Source organism: Erpetoichthys calabaricus, chromosome 5, assembly GCF_900747795.2.
Source record: "Erpetoichthys calabaricus chromosome 5, fErpCal1.3, whole genome shotgun sequence".
Taxonomy (NCBI): Eukaryota; Metazoa; Chordata; class Cladistia; order Polypteriformes; family Polypteridae; genus Erpetoichthys; species Erpetoichthys calabaricus.
The window spans coordinates 248,317,363-248,335,486 of NC_041398.2; the positions used below are offsets into that span (position 1 = coordinate 248,317,363).

General features: G+C 44.5%; 1 protein-coding gene across 1 annotated transcript in view; it reads left to right on the forward strand.

The window, feature by feature from the left end:
• rnf150a (ring finger protein 150a) overlaps nucleotides 1–2,266 on the forward strand; it is a 176,113-nt gene extending 173,847 nt beyond the window's left edge. The window contains exon 8 of the transcript XR_007935101.1: nucleotides 2,205–2,266. The gene's annotated coding sequence lies outside the window, so the exon portion shown is untranslated. The remainder of the gene's footprint in view (nucleotides 1–2,204) is intronic.
• The last annotated feature ends 15,858 nt before the right edge of the window (nucleotides 2,267–18,124 follow it).

Consider the following 18,124-nt stretch of genomic DNA (forward strand, 5'->3'; position numbering starts at 1 on the left):
TTTTCACGCTGCCCCCTGCTGGTGGGGTTGTGGTACATTCTTTTATACTGCCCCCTGCTGGTGGGGTTGTGGTACCTTTTTTTCATGCTGCCCCCTGCTGGCGAGTTTACTTTACTTTATTTTGTTCTGCCCCCTGCTGGCTGGGTGGTGTTGCTTCACAGTTCTTAATTGAAGCCTCAGATCGAGTGGCTCATTAAAGATCTTCTCAGCGAGTACAGAGGACGATGCATCGGAGGTCACTCTTTACACCTCCAAGTGTCTCCAGGATTCCCAGAATCCCAGGGAGTGACAGTTAGGTGTCTACACTGTCCACTAAGGGACAATCTGATTAGCAGTCCCATCCTGCCCTCTGATGGTAGGGTTATGTTATCTTATGTCATACTGCCCCCTGCTGTTGGGTTTATTTTGCATTGTTTCCAAGTGCCCTCAAAGCCTGGAACCTCCACCCTGGAGCTCCAAGTAGGTGAAGTTGACTCCAATAGAGTCCAGAGCTCCACTCGGTTACACTGTGGTTAAGATTACGGCTATGGGAGGCTCAGGCTCGTCATGTTCAAATGACGCCGACAGTCCATTAAGTTAACTCCACATACCTGGTGGTCCAGTGTGACAGAGCAGAGATCCTCCTGGTGGGTTTAGCTGTCTTTTCTGATGTTGTCACCTGTTGGTTGGTTGGTTGTGTTTCTGCACATCATGTTGCCACCTGCTGGTGAGGTTATAGTACTTGACTTCACACTGCCCCCTGCTGGTGGGGTTGAGTTACTTCACTTGTCACTGCACTGGATAGTGATGATGTGTTGTGCGTCTCTTATGGCGCCCCCTATACAGAGCTCGCTGTAACCCAGCAGTTCCAATATTTCAGGTTCGTGTTTTATAGTGCTGCATAGAGTGATGGCTGCTGCTCCCTTTGAACTCGTCTTGTCTCCTAACCCAGCAGTGAGATTTTCCCTCTGTGTGTGATTGCAGTCAGCAGACAGTCACACGGGCGCGTGACAGGAGTGAGAGCCGGCATCACACGCCTCAGCACACGCCAACTGCACAAACACCGCAGGGCGCCGGTGGCGTCAGGCCAAGTTCCCTGTATGTGCTTCGTCCATTCTGGAGGCTTCCCGACACTAAACAAGTCTCTTCACGTTATTTGTGCGGGCAGACGCCATATAGGAGGGGACCACAACATCCACACTGACCAAACGTCATTTTATATGCTGCCTTTCTGCCATCCAAACCTCCAATTATGGACGTGGGTTTAAAAAAAGATGAATAATGGGAGTCACTCAGGGTCACCCAGTGAGTCAGAGATGGGCATTGAACCCTCATCTTTGGGGTATGCAGTCCAGCAGCTTCGTCGTTGGAACTCCCATCCTGCCAAAGCATCAGGGCACCCTGTCGTCTTCTCAGAATGAACCACAAGAGGGGGTAGGTTGGCCGAGATCAGCAGGTTCTACCCATCTGTGCTTTGTCAGGGCAACTACTTCTGTCTCCACTAGGGGGTCCCCATGTTCTAAAGCAGGGGTCTCCAACTCCGGTCCTGGTGGGCCGCAGTGGCTGCAGCTTTTCATTCTCACCATCTTCTCAATTAGTGAGCCGTTTTGGCTGCTGATTAACTTGCTTGGCCTTCGTTGTAATTGACGTGACTCAGACACCTTAGTTCTGGGGTGTCGAACTCCAGGCCTGGTGGTCCGCAGCAGATTCAGGAGGATTCAGTACTCTGAATTGATTCATTTCTTCATTAAATGGCATCCCAGAAAGGAGACGTTAAACGAGCCGACAGATGAGCAGCTAAGTTGGGGCTTCAAACTCCAGCCAGTTTCACTCCAACCAAACTCTTAATGAGAAGCCAGTTCTTGCTGTTAATTAAAGCCGTTATTTAATTCCATGACTTGTTGCTGCTCTCATTCTGCCACAGCAGACATTTCCAAAACTGTTGATTTTTGTTTTTTCTAAGACCACCATCAAGATGTTTTGGTGACCTGAGAGATCAGCCTTACTGAGACATTCACCTTTCTTTATTTTCAGATACTGTATTGTGTGGTGGGCAGCCTTGCACCCTGTGTTGGCTGGGATTGACTCCTGCAGACCCCTGTGACCCTGTAGTTAGGATATAGCAGGTTGGATAAGGGATGGATGGGTGTGGTGGGCACAGGTGAGCTGGTCACATGGTGGCTCATTTTGTGTCTCATTATTGTTTGGCTGCTAATTAAGGAAAGAGAAACAATACAATACAATACAATACAGTTTATTTTTGTATAGCCCAAAATCACACAGGAAGAAACAAGTAAGGGGGCAGAGTCAAATTAATTAAAATGAAGGCAAAAGAAGTTAATTAGCAGCAAAAAGTGGTTACTAATTAAGAAGATGGTTAGAATGAAAACCTGCAGCCACTGCAGCCCTCCAGGACAGGAGTTCGACACCCCAGAACTAAGGGGTCTGAGTCACGTCAATTACAACAAAGGCCAAGCAAGTTAATCAGCAGCCAAAACGGCTCACTGATTCAGATGATGGTTAGAATGAAAATCTGCAGCCATTGCGGCCCTCCAGGACAGGAGTTGGAGACCCTTCACTTAGTTGTTTCTTTTTCCTTAATGAGCAGCCAAACAATAATGAGACACAAAAGCCTCCACATGACCAGCTAAACCTGAAAATAAAGAAAGGTGAAGGTCTCGGTCAAGGTGGTCAGGTCAGGTCACCAAAACATCTTGACGGTGGTCTTAGAAACAAACAGAAGATCAACAGGCTGCTGTGGCCGAATAAGAGCAGCAACAAGTCCTGATATTCAATAACGGCTTTAATTAACAGCAAGAATGAGCTTCTCATTAAGAGATTGGTTGGAGTTTGAAGCTCCAGTTTAGTCGGCTCGTTTCACGTCTCATTTCCGTTTGGTTGCCATTTAATGAAGAAACGAATCAATTCAGAGGACTGAATCCTTAAACACAGGGCTATGAAAATGAAAGCAAAAAGAGTTAATTAGCAGTGGAAACTGGACACTGATTAGGAAAACGGTTATAATGAAAACCTGCATCCCAGCAGTGGAGTTGGAGACCCCTGTTGTAAGGTCTCTGAACCTTTGGATTTGGTTGCAGTCAGCCAGCTCTTTTCCTTTATTTAATTCCCTGATCAGTCCGCCAGCCTATGGTGACCTCAAATGAATGAAACAGTTAGATGTGATGGGTCTTGACGCCAAAAGCAGACTAGGGGTATCCTTAACATCAGGGCCCTAGGTAATACATTATTTTAGCCTCAGGGCCCAGTTCCAGTGGGGTTAAGGTTAGGATAAAAGGTGAGGGCAGGACAGTCGACAAAAAAGGGGGACAGGGGGGAGTAAAACATTAGGATAAGCACCAAGTGGAGTCCGCTTTCTGGCAGTGGTGTAGCTAGGGGGGGGGCAAGGGGAGACATCTGTCCCCGGGCGCAGCATCCAGGGAGCACCAAATTTCCCTTCCCCATTGCATTTTGGCAAACAGGAGGGGGTGCGAAATCTTCAGTTGTCCCCGGGTGCTGAAAACCCTAGCTACGCCTCTGCTTTCTGAACAAGACCCGATGTGGTGACCCCCACTGCTATTTTACACCCCCAACTACTCAAGGCGATGTGACACTTCATCTACTTTGTTCACATTGTCCCTGCCCAGGTGATTTTATTGTGGGCATCTAACTGAAGTATGAGCACCTGGCACATATTCCAGATGTCACCTAATGATGAAGGCGCTTTATAATTAGAACATTAGAACAATCTAGATGAGAACAGGCCATTCAGCCCAACAAAGCTCCAAACAAAAACATCAAGTCGAGTTTTGAAAGTCCCTAAAGTCCTCGTGTCCACCACACTACTTGGTCACTTATTTCACGTGTCTGTGGTTCTTTGTGTAAAGAAAAACTTCCTAATGTTTGTGTGAAATTTCCCCTTCACAAGTTTCCAACTGTGTTCTCGTGTTCTTGATGAACTCATTTTAAAGTCACCTTCTCATTCCACTGGACTGATTCCCTTCATCATTTTAAACACTTCAGTCAGGTCTCCTCTTCATCGCCTCAGCTCTTTTCATTTTTCCTCATAACTCATCCCCTGTAGCCCTCAATCAGCCGAGTTGCTCTTCTCTGGACCTTCTCTTGTGCTGCTATGTCCTTTTTTATAACCTGCAGCTCAAAACTGCACCCAGGACTCCAGATGAGGTCTCACCGGTGTGTTATAAAGCTTGAGCAGACCCTCCTGTGACTTGTACTCCACACATCAAGGCGCTATATAACCTGATAATAATATAATAAATAATATACTGTTTCATCCCACTCTGTGAGAGTATTCACTGTGAAAGATGTTTTATTTAAACTGACTTAACCACCGATAAGAAATAAATGAGATGTTTGCCCCCAAATTCCTCTACTGCTAACTTTTGTAATTCACTGCCACTGCTCGTGATAAAAAAAGACTTCAAGGCACTATATAAAAATCACACAGCTGTTAAAGGTGGTACTGTATATACAGTAAAAGTGCATTGCTTTGAGGGTCCGTCTTATTTTCCCACTCTCTCTTATCCTCAGCAGTAGCGTTTCCCTCATATTGAGGGTCTTAAGTGGATTTGGAGATTCAAAGGCGCTATATAAAATTCAGCTTTTTAGGTAAAGGGCTCATTGAGAAAGGTGTGATTTAAAGACAAATTTCCAGAGACAAACTGCTTGAGAGTTCCAGCCCACCCACTGCTTTGTTAGGCTTAAAAAGTGAACTTCAAGTCAAGGCGCTATATGTCATCTGTGTGGCTATTGTAGCTGTCAGAGTGGAGGCTCATCAGTTTAACCACAAATCCAAAGCCACATGGACACTCGTTTTTGACGTTGCTTTGAGGGGCTTCTTTCCATTGGGCCCCTTGCGTATTTTAGTTGAGTGGCGCAAGATGGGCGCCTGCTAGTCTGCCAGGTGTTAACGGGGGCATCTCAGTGTGCGCTCATTTCTATTTTAGGCCTTTGAACAAGAGGTTAACCGCTCAGCACCTCTGCCTCATCTTCCTGTTTGTCATCATGGTTCATCCGGAGCCCGCTGCGCTCTGCAGACTTTCCTGTAGTCAGGGGCAGCTTGAGATGGGGCTGATGACCTGATGGGCTAGAAGAACCACAAAAAGGTCACTGTAGGTGTAGGATGTTGGTGTACATGCTCGGGCATACGCTGTAGGTGTATGAGTGGCCACCACTGTGACTTGGAGGTCCATAGTCAACTCAGGAGATGGTGGCCTCACATCTGTGGTCATCTAACATGGTGACTGGAAGTACACCGTCTGCCAGCCAGCCAGCGGTATCATCCAATGTGAGTTCTGCACTCATTAGGCAGTGGCCTCCCAGCTGTGGTCATCTAGTGTGAATCCTGGAGCAAAACAGCTGATTCACTGGACTAGTGACCTCAAAGCCAGGATCATCTAATGTGAGCAGAGGGGTCATTCAATACACTCATCAGTCTGCAGCCATCCAGATAAGGCCATCTATCGTGGACCCTGGAGGTACTCTGTCCACTAACCAAATAACAACTGGACAGTTATGACCATCTAAAATTTTAATCAAACACTCCACTCAGCAGATGGTGGCCTTCTATCTGTGATCATCTAACACAAACACTGGAAGTACATGAACCTTCAGCCAGCCACCGGTGTTCCAGCTGTAGTCATCAGGAGTGAACAACACACCCATGACACTCGTCAGACAGTGGCCTCATAGCTGTGGTTAAGATCACGGCTATGGGAGGCCTATCATACTTAAATAACGCCGACAGTTCATTTAGTCAACTCCACGTACTTAGAGCTCCAGTGTGGAGGCTGTGGGCTGCAGATATACCCCTGGTGGGGTTAAATGTCTTTTCTAATGCTGTCACCTGTTGGTTGGTTATGTTTCTTCATGTCATGTGGACTGGAGTCCAACAGTCCAGTCACTGGACAGTGACCTCAAAGCCATGCTCAACTAATATGAAAAGAGGAGCCATTCAATATACTCATCAAACAGCAGTCGCCTATCCATGGTCATCTATTGTGACCATCTGAGTCATACATTTTACTTGTCAGACGGTGGCCTTCCAGCTGTGGTCATCTAATGTGAACCTCTGAACCTAACAGTTCATTCAGTGGATAGTGACCTCAAAGCCAAGGTCATCTAACGTGAACCCTGGAGGTACTCTGTCCACTGACAAAATAACAACTGGACAGTTATGGCCATCTAATATCGAAGTCAAGCACTGCACTTAGCAGATGGTGTCCTTCTAGTTGTGATCATCTAACACGAACATTGGAAAGATTACATGGACCATCAGCCAGATAGCCAGCAGGGTTCCAGCTGTGGTTACCTAGTGTGAACCCTGGAGTTAAACAGTTAATTCACTGGATGGTGACCTCAAAGCTGTGGTCACCTAGTGTGAACCCTGGAGGAATTCTGTCCACTGACTAAATAACAACTGGATTGTTTTGGTCATCAAGTGTGAACGTTGGACTCAAACGCTCCACTCAGCAATGAGTGGTCTTCCAGCTGTGGTCATCTAGTGTAAACCCTGGAGCATAACAGCCGATTCACTGAAATAGTGACCTCAAAGCCATTGTCGTCTAATATGAAGAGAGGACTCCTCTGACAGTGGCCTCCCACACATGGCCATCTATTGTTACCTCTTGAGGTACTCTGTCCACTGACCATATAACAATTGGATAGCTTTGGTCATCAAGTTTGAACACTGGAGCCCAACACTCCACTTAGCAGATGGTGGCCTTCTGGCTGTGATCATCTAATGTGAGCCTTGGAGCCCAACAATGCATTCATTGGATATTGAGAGACCTGAAAGGTGTGACCATCTGAAGTAAAGAGAGGACACATTCAATCCGGTGATCTGTCAGTGGCCCCCCAGCCATGGTCACCTAGTATGAACTCTGGAGGTGCTCTGTCCACTATCAAAAAACAATTGGGAAGTTTTGGTCATCTAGTATGAATATTGGAGTCAAACACTCAGATGGTGGCTTTCCTTCCTTGGCGTCAATCAGCAGATGGTGGTCTTCCAACGTCAGATCAGCTAACATGAACACTGTGACCTCAATGGCATGGTCATCCTATGTGAATTGAAGATCCATTCAATACCTTCATCAGACAGCAGCCTCTCAGCCATGGTCATCTATTGTGACTGAAGGAGTAATTCTGAACACTTTTAGACCAAAACCTCTCAGCTGTGGTCAATTATTATGAACTTTGGAAGTGCTATGTCTATTGACCGAATAACAACTGGACAGTATTAGTCATCTAGTGTGAAAATTGAAGTCAAATACTTGACAGCAGACAAAGGCCTTCAAGCTGTGACCATCTAATGTGAATCTTGGAGCCCATCAGCATTGAATAGTGACCTCCAAGCCATGATCATCCACTGTGAATAGAGTGGACAATACAATTAACAGGAAATGGTCTCCCAGCCACGGTCATCTGTTGTGAACAGTACATTTCAAGGGTTCACTGTCCACCATCCAAATTAGAGCTGGACAGTTTTGGTCATCCAGTGTGATTATTGGAGTCGGAGCCCAACAGCCCATTCGTTAGATCGTGTCCTCCCAGCTATGGTCATTGAGTGTGAACACTGGAGGCAAACACTCCACTCATCGGCTGGTGGCCTTCCAACTGTGGTCATCTTAATTGATCCTCGTAGCCCAACAGTCCATTCAGTAGACAGTGGCTTCAAAAGCGTGATCGTCAAATGTGACTAGAGGACCCTTAATATGTACTGGCCCTGAACAGGACCGTCTGAACAGGAGTCTGCTCAGCGCCCATCGCTCTGCCACAGATGTCAAACTGTCCAGCTCTGTGCCTACAATAGAGCCTGCCTTCCTCACCAGTTTGTCCAGGTGTGAGGCGTCCTTCTTCTTAATGCTGCCTGCCCAGCACACCACCGCGTAGAAGAGGGCGCTCACCACAACCGTCTGATAGAACATCTGCAGCATCTTATTGCATATGTTGAAGGACGCCAGTCTTCTAAGGAAGTATAGTCAGCTCTGTCCTCTCTTACACAGAGCATCAGTAGATCCACCCTACTAGTCTATCTATCTATCTATCTATCTATCTATCTATCTATCTATCTATCTATCTATCTATCTATCTATCTATCTATCTATCTATCTATCTATCTATCTATCTATCTATACTACCATCTGAGCTTAGAAATACTGAATCATTTTCACTTTTCAAATCTAAACTTAAAACTCATTTGTTTCAGACTGCTTTTTCTCTTTGATTACAATTGCTCTGTCTGATTTAAATTTTTGTATTTTAGTTTTGTTTATAATCTGTGTTTTATCTATTGTTCGGTGTCCTTGAGTGTTTAGAAAGGCGCCTACAAATAAATAAAATGTATTATTATTATTATTATTATTATCTTGGAGGCCATGGAGTGTCACTGTTGCGAGAAATGACGTGCCTTCCAAACAATCGTTGAATAGCTGCCATCGATTGTCAGGCAGTATGTGAAGTGGCTCCACCTGGGGACTTCTTTTTTTTAAGGCTGAACCCGTTTCTTCGAAATTACACACTCACGCTGGACACGATCATGACGTTGTAACTGGTAATGATACTGAAATTCCCTTTGCGCAGCACTATCACCATTCTTATAAAAGGCTTTCACAGTGAACCCTCGTTGCACACTACTCCACTGCTCCATTAAAACTAATGGCAAGGGGTTCTAAACCACATCACATTGGTCCCAAACAACTGCCGACGTGCCAGGGTTGCCAACACCTAGTTCCAAAATTTCCCATTTCCTTGCGCCACTCTGTATAATGGAACTTTCATTTGACTTGTCAAGCAGGGGCCCCACAACAAGTCCCGTTTATGGGCACCCTGTGTTGTGGCTGCCCTCTGGTGGATCGGGGGACTGCAATGGAGAGACAGAATACTATTGTGTCTGCCGACTTGACTGCTCTTTGCTGCCAGCTGCTCGGATGAGCGTCAGTGAGCTGTGATTGGACTCTTTAACTGCAAATTCGAACCTTTACTCACAGATGTTTAATATTGCATTATACTTTAATGCATTATTTGTATTTATACATGTTTAATCTTGTTGTATAACTCATAACTCACATGACAAGAAGACGAGATGAGATGAGGTCCCCTGCTCTTCACACTGCTGCTATCTGACTGCTCCACCAAAACCACATCAAAGCCCATTATAAAGTATGCAGACAACACCATCATGACCGGCTCATACGTGGTATAGATGAGTCAACATACAGACAGGAGGTGAGAGAGCGGCTGGGGGAGTGCGGTGGTGCACGGCCCACCACCTGCTGCCGAATGTCAACAAGACAAAGGAAATGACTGTGGACTTCAGAAGGACCCTGGAGGAGCAGAACCCTCTGTATATCACAATGTTTGGTGATCTCTCCTGGACATGGCATGTCTCCTTCTTCCTGATGATGAAGCCCCAGCAGTGAATTTACGTCCTGCCATCATGTCCTTTATTTATGGGGGTACCATTGTAAGTGTGTCCTTACAACATTCATCATGGTCTGGTTTGGAACCTGCCATTCTCTCCACTGTGTCATAATAACAGCAGAGAAGATCGCTGGAACTGCTCGGTCTTCCCTACCAATGGATTAGATGAGATTGGATCAACTTTATTAATCCCGTTGTAAATTCAGACACACACAGCAGCAGAAACATAAAAAAATAAGAAAACAGACTCACAGGACATGATAATACAATCAACTGATAAATAAACAAATTAATAAATCCCACATTGGACAGATGTTTCAAAATGAACTTAAAGAGTATGTTGGGTGGAATCATTGAATTGCCTCATAGCAGTGGGCAGTAAAGACCCCCAAGGAGCTTCTTATCAAAACCATGGTAGAATGAGTCTGTGACTAAAAGTGTTCCAGAAGAGAGAGCGCCTCCTGGAGGGGATTTTTTTATGATGGCATCCAATTTTGCCACTCTCCTTTTTTCCCCAGCAGCTTCTAGTAAACCCCGGGTTTATCCTGTGATGGCGCAGGCTTTTCTGATGCGTTTATTCAGGCTTTGTGTTTGTTTTGAGCTCAAGTTGTTTTCCCAGGACACCACACCGTAGAAGAGCACACCAGCTACTATGGACTGGTAGAACATTTCCATCAGCATGCTGTATACGATCTCCTCAGTCCAGTCTGCTTTGACCCTTCTTGTGTTGTCAAACCAGTCCAGTTTGCTGGTAGTAGTAGCTCAGCACCACTTCCATGTTCTCCCCTTGAATGATAACTGGTGGTCTCAGAGGCTCCTTGGCACACCAGAAGTCCACCATCAGCTCTTTTGTCCGGCTGTTGCCAAGTTCTTGTCCCTGCACCAGCAGACAAAGACCTCCACAACCAACCTGTACTCCGACTCTGTTGTATTGTATTGTATTGTATTGTGGAGGGCTGCTGGCATGATTACAGACCCCTCACATCTCCCCCATAGTCTTTCTGCTCCTCAGCCATCTTGAAGGAGCTTCTTGCAGTCTTAAAGCCAGAACAGTGAGGTTTACAAATTGCGTTTTATTTTCCCTCCGAGTTGTCCGACCACTGAACTCTTTGGCTCCTCTCAGTTTCAGGCTCAGTCTGCTAAATAGACCGACTGTCCTTTTCTGTGGGTTGGATTCATAGCATAATAAAATATACTGTATGTAGTACATAATTCAATTATTTCATTTTTGTTTCTCTGTTCAATGTCTGCATCTCCTCATACTGTCTTTGTCATTGTCCATTTGCGCATTGTACAGACTGGGTGCTTTTTAACTTTGAATTCTGCATCTTTTCTTTTACTTTGTTTGGTCTGAAACATTTCTTTGGTATCTGAGGCTTCGTCCAAATCTACTATCAAACAGCGTTTTCAAATGAAAATGATCTCCAACCTCATTAAAATGACCAAAAACACTTAAGACATAAATATTTGTCTATACTGGGTATGCACGCTTTGGCAGACAAATCCTGGCACTGCCAGCCACAGAATTCCTCACAAAGCATTAGAACATTAGAAATCGAGAACAAGCCATTCAATCAACAAAGCTCATCAGTCCGTTTCACTTCTAACATAACATCAAGCCGAGTTTTGAAAGTCCCTAAAGTCCTGCTGTCTACCACACTACTTGGTCACTCATTTTTTTTAATTTTAATTTTTTTTTTTTCATTCCATGTGTCTGTGGTTCTTTGTGTTGTCACACACGTGCGCATGGGAGGCAGCTAAAGGGCTTGAGTGAGGGCAATTCTGAATCTAACTGGGATGTGGCAGAGTGCACTGACTCTTTTTCTCACTTCCTACAGACCATTCACAGGAAGTTCCACCTGGCCCTGTTGACATCACTTCCGGGTCCGGACCTATAGAGGAAGGCCTTGCCGGCTCCAACCCCTTGATGTCACGTCCAGGCTCGAGCCTATGGCTGAAGACCTTTCCGATCCTGGCCCCTATGACGTCACTTCCTTCTCTGACCTTTAAAAGTCTCCCCTTTTTCCCTATTCCCTCAGGTCTGTTTTGGACTCCATTTTGTGCACATCAGTGCTGTCATTTATTTGAAATTTTGCATCCAGGAAACCAATTATAAGGGTGGCTGCCCCAAACCTTCTTGATGAGTTTTGTGTCGTTTTTGTGACAGGGTAAAGAAAAACTTCCTAATGTTTATATGAATTTTACTCCTAACAAGTTTCCAACTGTGTCCCTGTGTTCTGGATGAACTCATTTTAAAGTCACCGTCTTGATCCACTGGACTAATTTGCTTCATAATTTTAAACACTTCAGTCAGGTCTCCTCTTCATCTTCTTCTGCTTAAACTGAAAAGACTCAGCCCTTTAAACCTTTCTTCATATTTGTTTTGTCTTGGTAGAGCTCTACATTATTCTACTTTTTCCCCTTTTGTATTATTAATATGTAGCCTTTGTCAGAATGCCTCAAATCTCACAGACTTAGCACTGTTTATAACGTATTGTACTTTATAACTTCTCCCCACCTTCCCTTGTACATTTATAACCTCAGGCAATTACATAGAGTAAAAGACAAGCAGGAGTTAAGTTACATTTTAAATAATGTATTATTGTTAATAGTCATAAATAATAACAATAAGCAAAGTACATTTGAATATCGGCAACCATACAACCTGATAAATGCTGATGTGTATTTTCAGGTGGCACACAGACTTGTTAGTTACTTAAAATGTCTCTAGTTAAGGCATCATTAGTGGTCAGCTTTCTTCAGAAGAGGCCGCATGCCTGTCTCAATATGGCTGCCGAGTTGTGCTCCTCATGGCAATGGTGTGACAGAGAGATGCTTCTTCATGGTGATGATATAAGAGAAATAGGAAGGGGTAAAGCAAGCAAATTTAAAGATTCTCTGTCCAAACCCTTCAGCCAATAGGGCATTGTGGTACTTAATGGCTTCTGATTTAAAAGCAAACAGGCGACTTTAGACCAATAGAATTCTGGTGTGACACACTGTAAGTATTACATGTAAGAAGTAAGGGGTATCAAACCATTTCTCTTCTTATCAACGATATAACATTAATACAATATTACACTGCTTTGTCTAAGTTACAGTACAAATAAAGACATATAAAATATTTATCAGCTTATATACAAACAATAACTCATCCCCTGTAGTCCTGAATCAGCCTAGTTGCTCTTCTATGGACCATTTCTAGTGCTGCTATGTCCTTTTTGTATCCTGGCGACCAAAACTGTTTACCCAGGACTCCAGATGAGGCCTCACCAGTGTGTTATGAAGGTTGAGCAGAACCTCCTGTGACTTGTACTCTACACATCAAGGCGCTATATAACCTGACATCCTGTTAGCCTTCTTGATGGCTTCTGAACACTGTCTGGCATTTGATAGTGTCGAGTCCTCTACAACTCCTAAGTCCTCATGAGGTGGACTTTTGATTTTCAGACTTCCCGTTGTGTATTCAAATCTCACATTCTTACTTGCTGCATGTAATACTTTACACTTACTGACAATAAACATCATCTGCCACAAATCTGCCTAAGCTTGTCTACCATCCAAGTCCCTCTGTGATGATTCAACGGATTCTCGATTATCTGCCAATCCACCCATCTTGATATCATCTGCAAACTTAACCAGCTTGCGATTTATACTCCTATCCAAATCATTTTTATATACCGTATTTACCCGTGTACCACGCGCACATTTTTTCCCCGAGTATTAGCATTAGAAAATGAGGTGCGCGTCATACATGAGGAAATTTTTTCTGTAATGTTTACTTCTTCTGCTTGGGCTCTCTCACTCGCTCACTCGCATGCTCTCTCTCTCTCTCTCACTTGCTCGCTCGCACGCTCTCTCTCTCTCTCTCTCTTGCTCGTTCGCTCGCGCGCTCTCTCTCTCTCTCTCTCTCATACACACTCTCGCCCTCTCTCACTCGCTCGCTCGCATGCTCTCTCTCTCTCTCTCACTTGCTCGCTCGCACGCTCTCTCTCTCTCTCTCTCTTGCTCGTTCGCTCGCGCGCTCTCTCTCTCTCTCTCTCTCACTTGCTCGCTCGCACGCTCTCTCTCTCTCTCTCTTGCTCGTTCGCTCGCGCGCTCTCTCTCTCTCTCTCTCTCATACACACTCTCGCCCTCTCTCACTCGCTCGCTCGCATGCTCTCTCTCTCTCTCTCACTTGCTCGCTCGCACGCTCTCTCTCTCTCTCTCTCTCTCTCGTTCGCTCGCGCGCTCTCTCTCTCTCTCTCTCTCACTTGCTCGCTCGCACGCTCTCTCTCTCTCTCTCTTGCTCGTTCGCTCGCGCGCTCTCTCTCTCTCTCTCTCTCATACACACTCTCTCCCTCTCTCACTCACTCGCTCTTTCGTCATGCAACAAAGACAGAAGGGCATTTCGCGGAAAACATGCCCTAAACTCTTCCTATACAATCACAATACGCGTCGTACACGGGGAAAATTTTTTTCGTGATTTTCTTTGTAAAAATTAGGGTGCACGTCTTACATGAGGGCACATGGTACATGAGTAAATACGGTATTAAAAATAGCAGTGGCCCAGTGCTGCCCCCAGCTGGACACCACTCTTAATGTCACCTAATTCTAATGAGGTTCCTCAAACCCTCACCCTCTGCTTCCTGTGTCTGACCCAATTCTGCACCCACCTACACACCGCACCCTGAACTCCCACTTCTTCTAGTTTGATGCCCACCCTGTCATGTGGCACCCCATCAAATGGTTTCTGAAAGTCCAGACAAATAACATCATACGCACCACTTTGATTGCATCCTTTTGTTACTTCCTCACAGAATTCCAGCATGTTGGCAAAACATGACGTCCCTCGTCTAAACCCATGCTGACTGTTCAGTAAAGCTCCTGTTTTGCCACGTGTTGCCCAATGCTTTTCCTTAATAATCCATCCATTTTCCAACCCGCTGAATCCAAACACAGGGTCATGGGGGTCTGCTGGAGCCAATCCCAGCCAACACAGGGTACAAGGCAGGAACCAATCCTGGGCAGGGTGCCAACCCACCACAGGACACACACAAACACGCCCACACACCAAGCACACACTAGGGCCAATTTAGAATCATTGCCAATCCACCTAACCAGCATGTCTTTGGACTGTGGGAGGAAACCGGAGCGCCCAGAGGAAACCCACGCAGACACAGGGAGAACATGCAAACTCCACGCAGGGAGGACCCGGGAAGCGAACCCAGGTCCCCAGATCTCCCAACTGCGAGGCAGCAGCGCTACCCACTGCGCCACCGTGCCGCCCTTCCTTAATAATTCCTTCCATTAATTTCTCTGTTATGCGCATTAAGCTTGCTAGCATATAGTTGCTTGGATCTGCCCTGCCCGCTCACTTTTTTTATATAATGGGATAATATTTGCCATTTTCCTGTCCTTTGGAATTTCGCACTGACTTCCTAAAAATATGCATCAAGGGTTTATATTGGTACTCAGAAACTGCAGCGACCAATAAATGATTTGCCTGTGTGAAGCATTCAAACTGTAAAACACACAGTTTAGATGCATAAAGGTAAAAAACACAACGCAACAAGCACCATAGAAAGCAACCCTTCCATGTCCACTATGTTGCAATATATTTTTTCTTTTATGAAAAGTGACCAATCAGGGACATTGGAATGAAGAGGATTCAATCAGGGAAGGGCTACACAATAAGCACCTACCAGTCAGAGCACCACTAGAGTCTGTACTTTCAAAAGTCTCCATTTTCACCTGTCCACGTAGTGGCTCAGCATTGCAATTTTAGAGGTATATGGCTCAAGGGAGCTATTTCCAAAGTCTCATTTTATGGGATTAAGTATGATGTCCACCACAAGTGAATGTAATAACAGCAGTTCACAATTTCTGATGTCAGTGAGATGTCATTTACAGTACCAGTCAAAAGTTTGGAATTCCTGAAGTTTAGTTCCAGGTTCAAAAATGGCCAACGTAAAACAGCTTTCTCAAGAAACACGTCAGTCTACTGTATTGTTTTGCAGAGTGAAGGTTATTCCAGATGAAGGTTTGCCAAGAAACTGAGGATTTCACACAAAGGTGTCTATTATTGAGTGCAAAACTGGATCTAACCAGGATGAACAATGAAGGAGAAGGCACAGATACACAAATGCCAAGGAGGGTAAGGTCATTGGAGTGTGTGGCGTAAGAAACAAATGTCTTACAGGTCCTCAGTACGCTTCTTCCTTAAATACGCACCAAATACCATTGTCATCTGTAACAGTGACAAAACAACTCCGGGATGCTGGCCACAGAGGCAGAGTTTCAAAGATAAAAGCCATATTTGAAACTGGCAAATAAAAAGAACTAATTAAAAATGGGCAAAAGAACACAGACAGTGGACAGAAGATGACAAGAAAAGTGCATTATGGGGTAACAGTTCAATATAAATCTACACAAATTTCATAAGGGGAGAAACTGTCAAAACTTCCCTTGTAGCCAAAAGGTAACAAATATTTTATTAAAGAGCAAAAACTGTCACAATAAGGAATTGTCTAAAAGGCAATCCTCGAGCAAACAAGTCCCAAACACTCTCCAGAGAATAAAACAAAATGATAGAAAAATCAGCAAAGTCCAAATACAAAAAGCACAACAACTTAGCACCTGCCATCAACAGTCAGTTATTAGACCGCCAGTTTCTCTGGCTTACACGTAAATAATATGACGGTGACTCAGGAGTGGTGACAGCAGGGTGGCCCCGCCTCCCACAAAGAACAAGGAACACAGCCACATTTTAAAGTGATGAAACTCCCCCAAACACACAGAAAACAAAGAGAGAGAGGAAGGTTGGTAGCCTGCACTGATACAGCATGTTGCTGACAAAACACCTCAGAATCCCAAATTAGGACCCGAGCACAGCCGTGCAACGGGTGACACCTCAGCACCACACTGGAACAGTGTGAGGTCTGTTACAGTGGCTGGAGTGCCAATCCTGCCACCAGCCTCGAGTTTTCCCTGTAAGTTGGGGGACCTCGTTGCAGGGCTGGATGCAGATTAACGTCATACCCAAGAAGGAGCAATTGCAGGTTAAGTCACTTCTGGCATTTATGGGATTTGAACTGGCAACCTTCCGATTGCCCATGCTGATCCGTAGCCTCAGAGCCATCATTCTGCCTATAAAAAGAAAACGAAGAGTCTTTAAAAGCAAACCAACAAAAGAATTAAAACAACCCATCATAATGTCCTTGTTCTTCATTTGCGAGATTCCACTCAAAATTCTACCAACAGGGGTTATTCTTGGAAAATGTCTCTTGGCACCTCTTTGTTCCTCACTGTTGCAAATCCATCCCACTGCTGCCACCATATGTTAGACTTCACCGTGCCAGAGCATGCCCAGCACTCAGGTGTTAAGTAATTTGGAGAATTGAGATGGACCAGTGGCAAGTGAGAGACTTAAGACAGGTCTCTTTTGCTTAAAAGGTGCAAAACATACAGAAGGGTTATTGTGCAAGTAGCGCAAATCTCTCTATTATAATAAAAAAATCCTGGGACAAGATGAAACTTTTTAGCCTGAGACGAGACGTGATTTTCTCAGAGAGACACTTTCACGTCCCGGGTTACGAGACTTTGTGCCAAGAGATTTAGCCAGGCCCGGGGCCGGAAGTAAAAGACAAAGAGTAGATGACAAAGTAGAATGCCGTAAATAAGTTCAAAAACGTTGGCGCGAAACAAATGCATGCAGTTAAGAGATAATGAAAGCACGAAAATTTGAAAGTCTCAAAAAAATGATAGTAAAGATCGCATTAGCGCAAGCAAATGGAAATTATTACTTGATGAAATAACGGAACAGTAAAAAGAGATTGAATATATTGTTCGGATTTAAACTTTAAGTCAGAGACTTGTAGATCATCTAATTCGTGTTGCCATCAGGGAGAAGTCGTATTTCTTCCAAATGAAGTGACGTATCTGCAAGAATTAAAAGATTTGTTGTTTGGTGAAAGTGAAATCCACATACGCAAGCGGCAGGGACATGAAGTGGATGGTGCGTAGTGCAGGCCCTTTGGCAAGCGAAGCGAGCAGGGGGCAAAGCTCCCTAGTAAATAACAAATTAAGCATTTCTGCCAATAAATAAATACTTTGAATGAAAGAAACTCGATGAATAAAACATTTAAAATTCAAAGAATGATAACTGAAAACAAGTCATTATTAAAGGGCCTTCACTAAAACAAGTCTTTTTAAATGAACTAACAAACACCAGTAAAGTAAAATCCCACAATGCTACTGCAGTTTGCCAGCACCAGAAGAGGCAGCCCATAATGAACATTGCTAGGACACCGTCCTCCCCCCACCCCCAAGTCCTTAGCAGTGGTTAGCAACCTTCTCTGCTCCAGCAGTTCTGCCTAGACATGATGACCTTTGACACCAATATGACATAACCTCTTTTTACCAGTGCAGGACCAAAATGTGAAATATTGTTTTTTTGAATAAATAATCAATTTTAAGGTGAACTGGATGATTGTCTTGGACGGCAAAATGTGGGGGCCTGTATTTTTTAAACAGCACAAACTGAGACAAAATACGACCAATCTGATTATATTGTTTTACTTTATTTGGATTAGCGATCTTTGGTTTTAACGTCTAACGACCGATACCTGGTCTTCCAAAATCCCACTTTGAACCGTTCTCAGCTCCTGTATGTTTCTTTATTTTCTTCAGAGGCAGGTTCGTAGTTTTAACAATAACACAAACAACA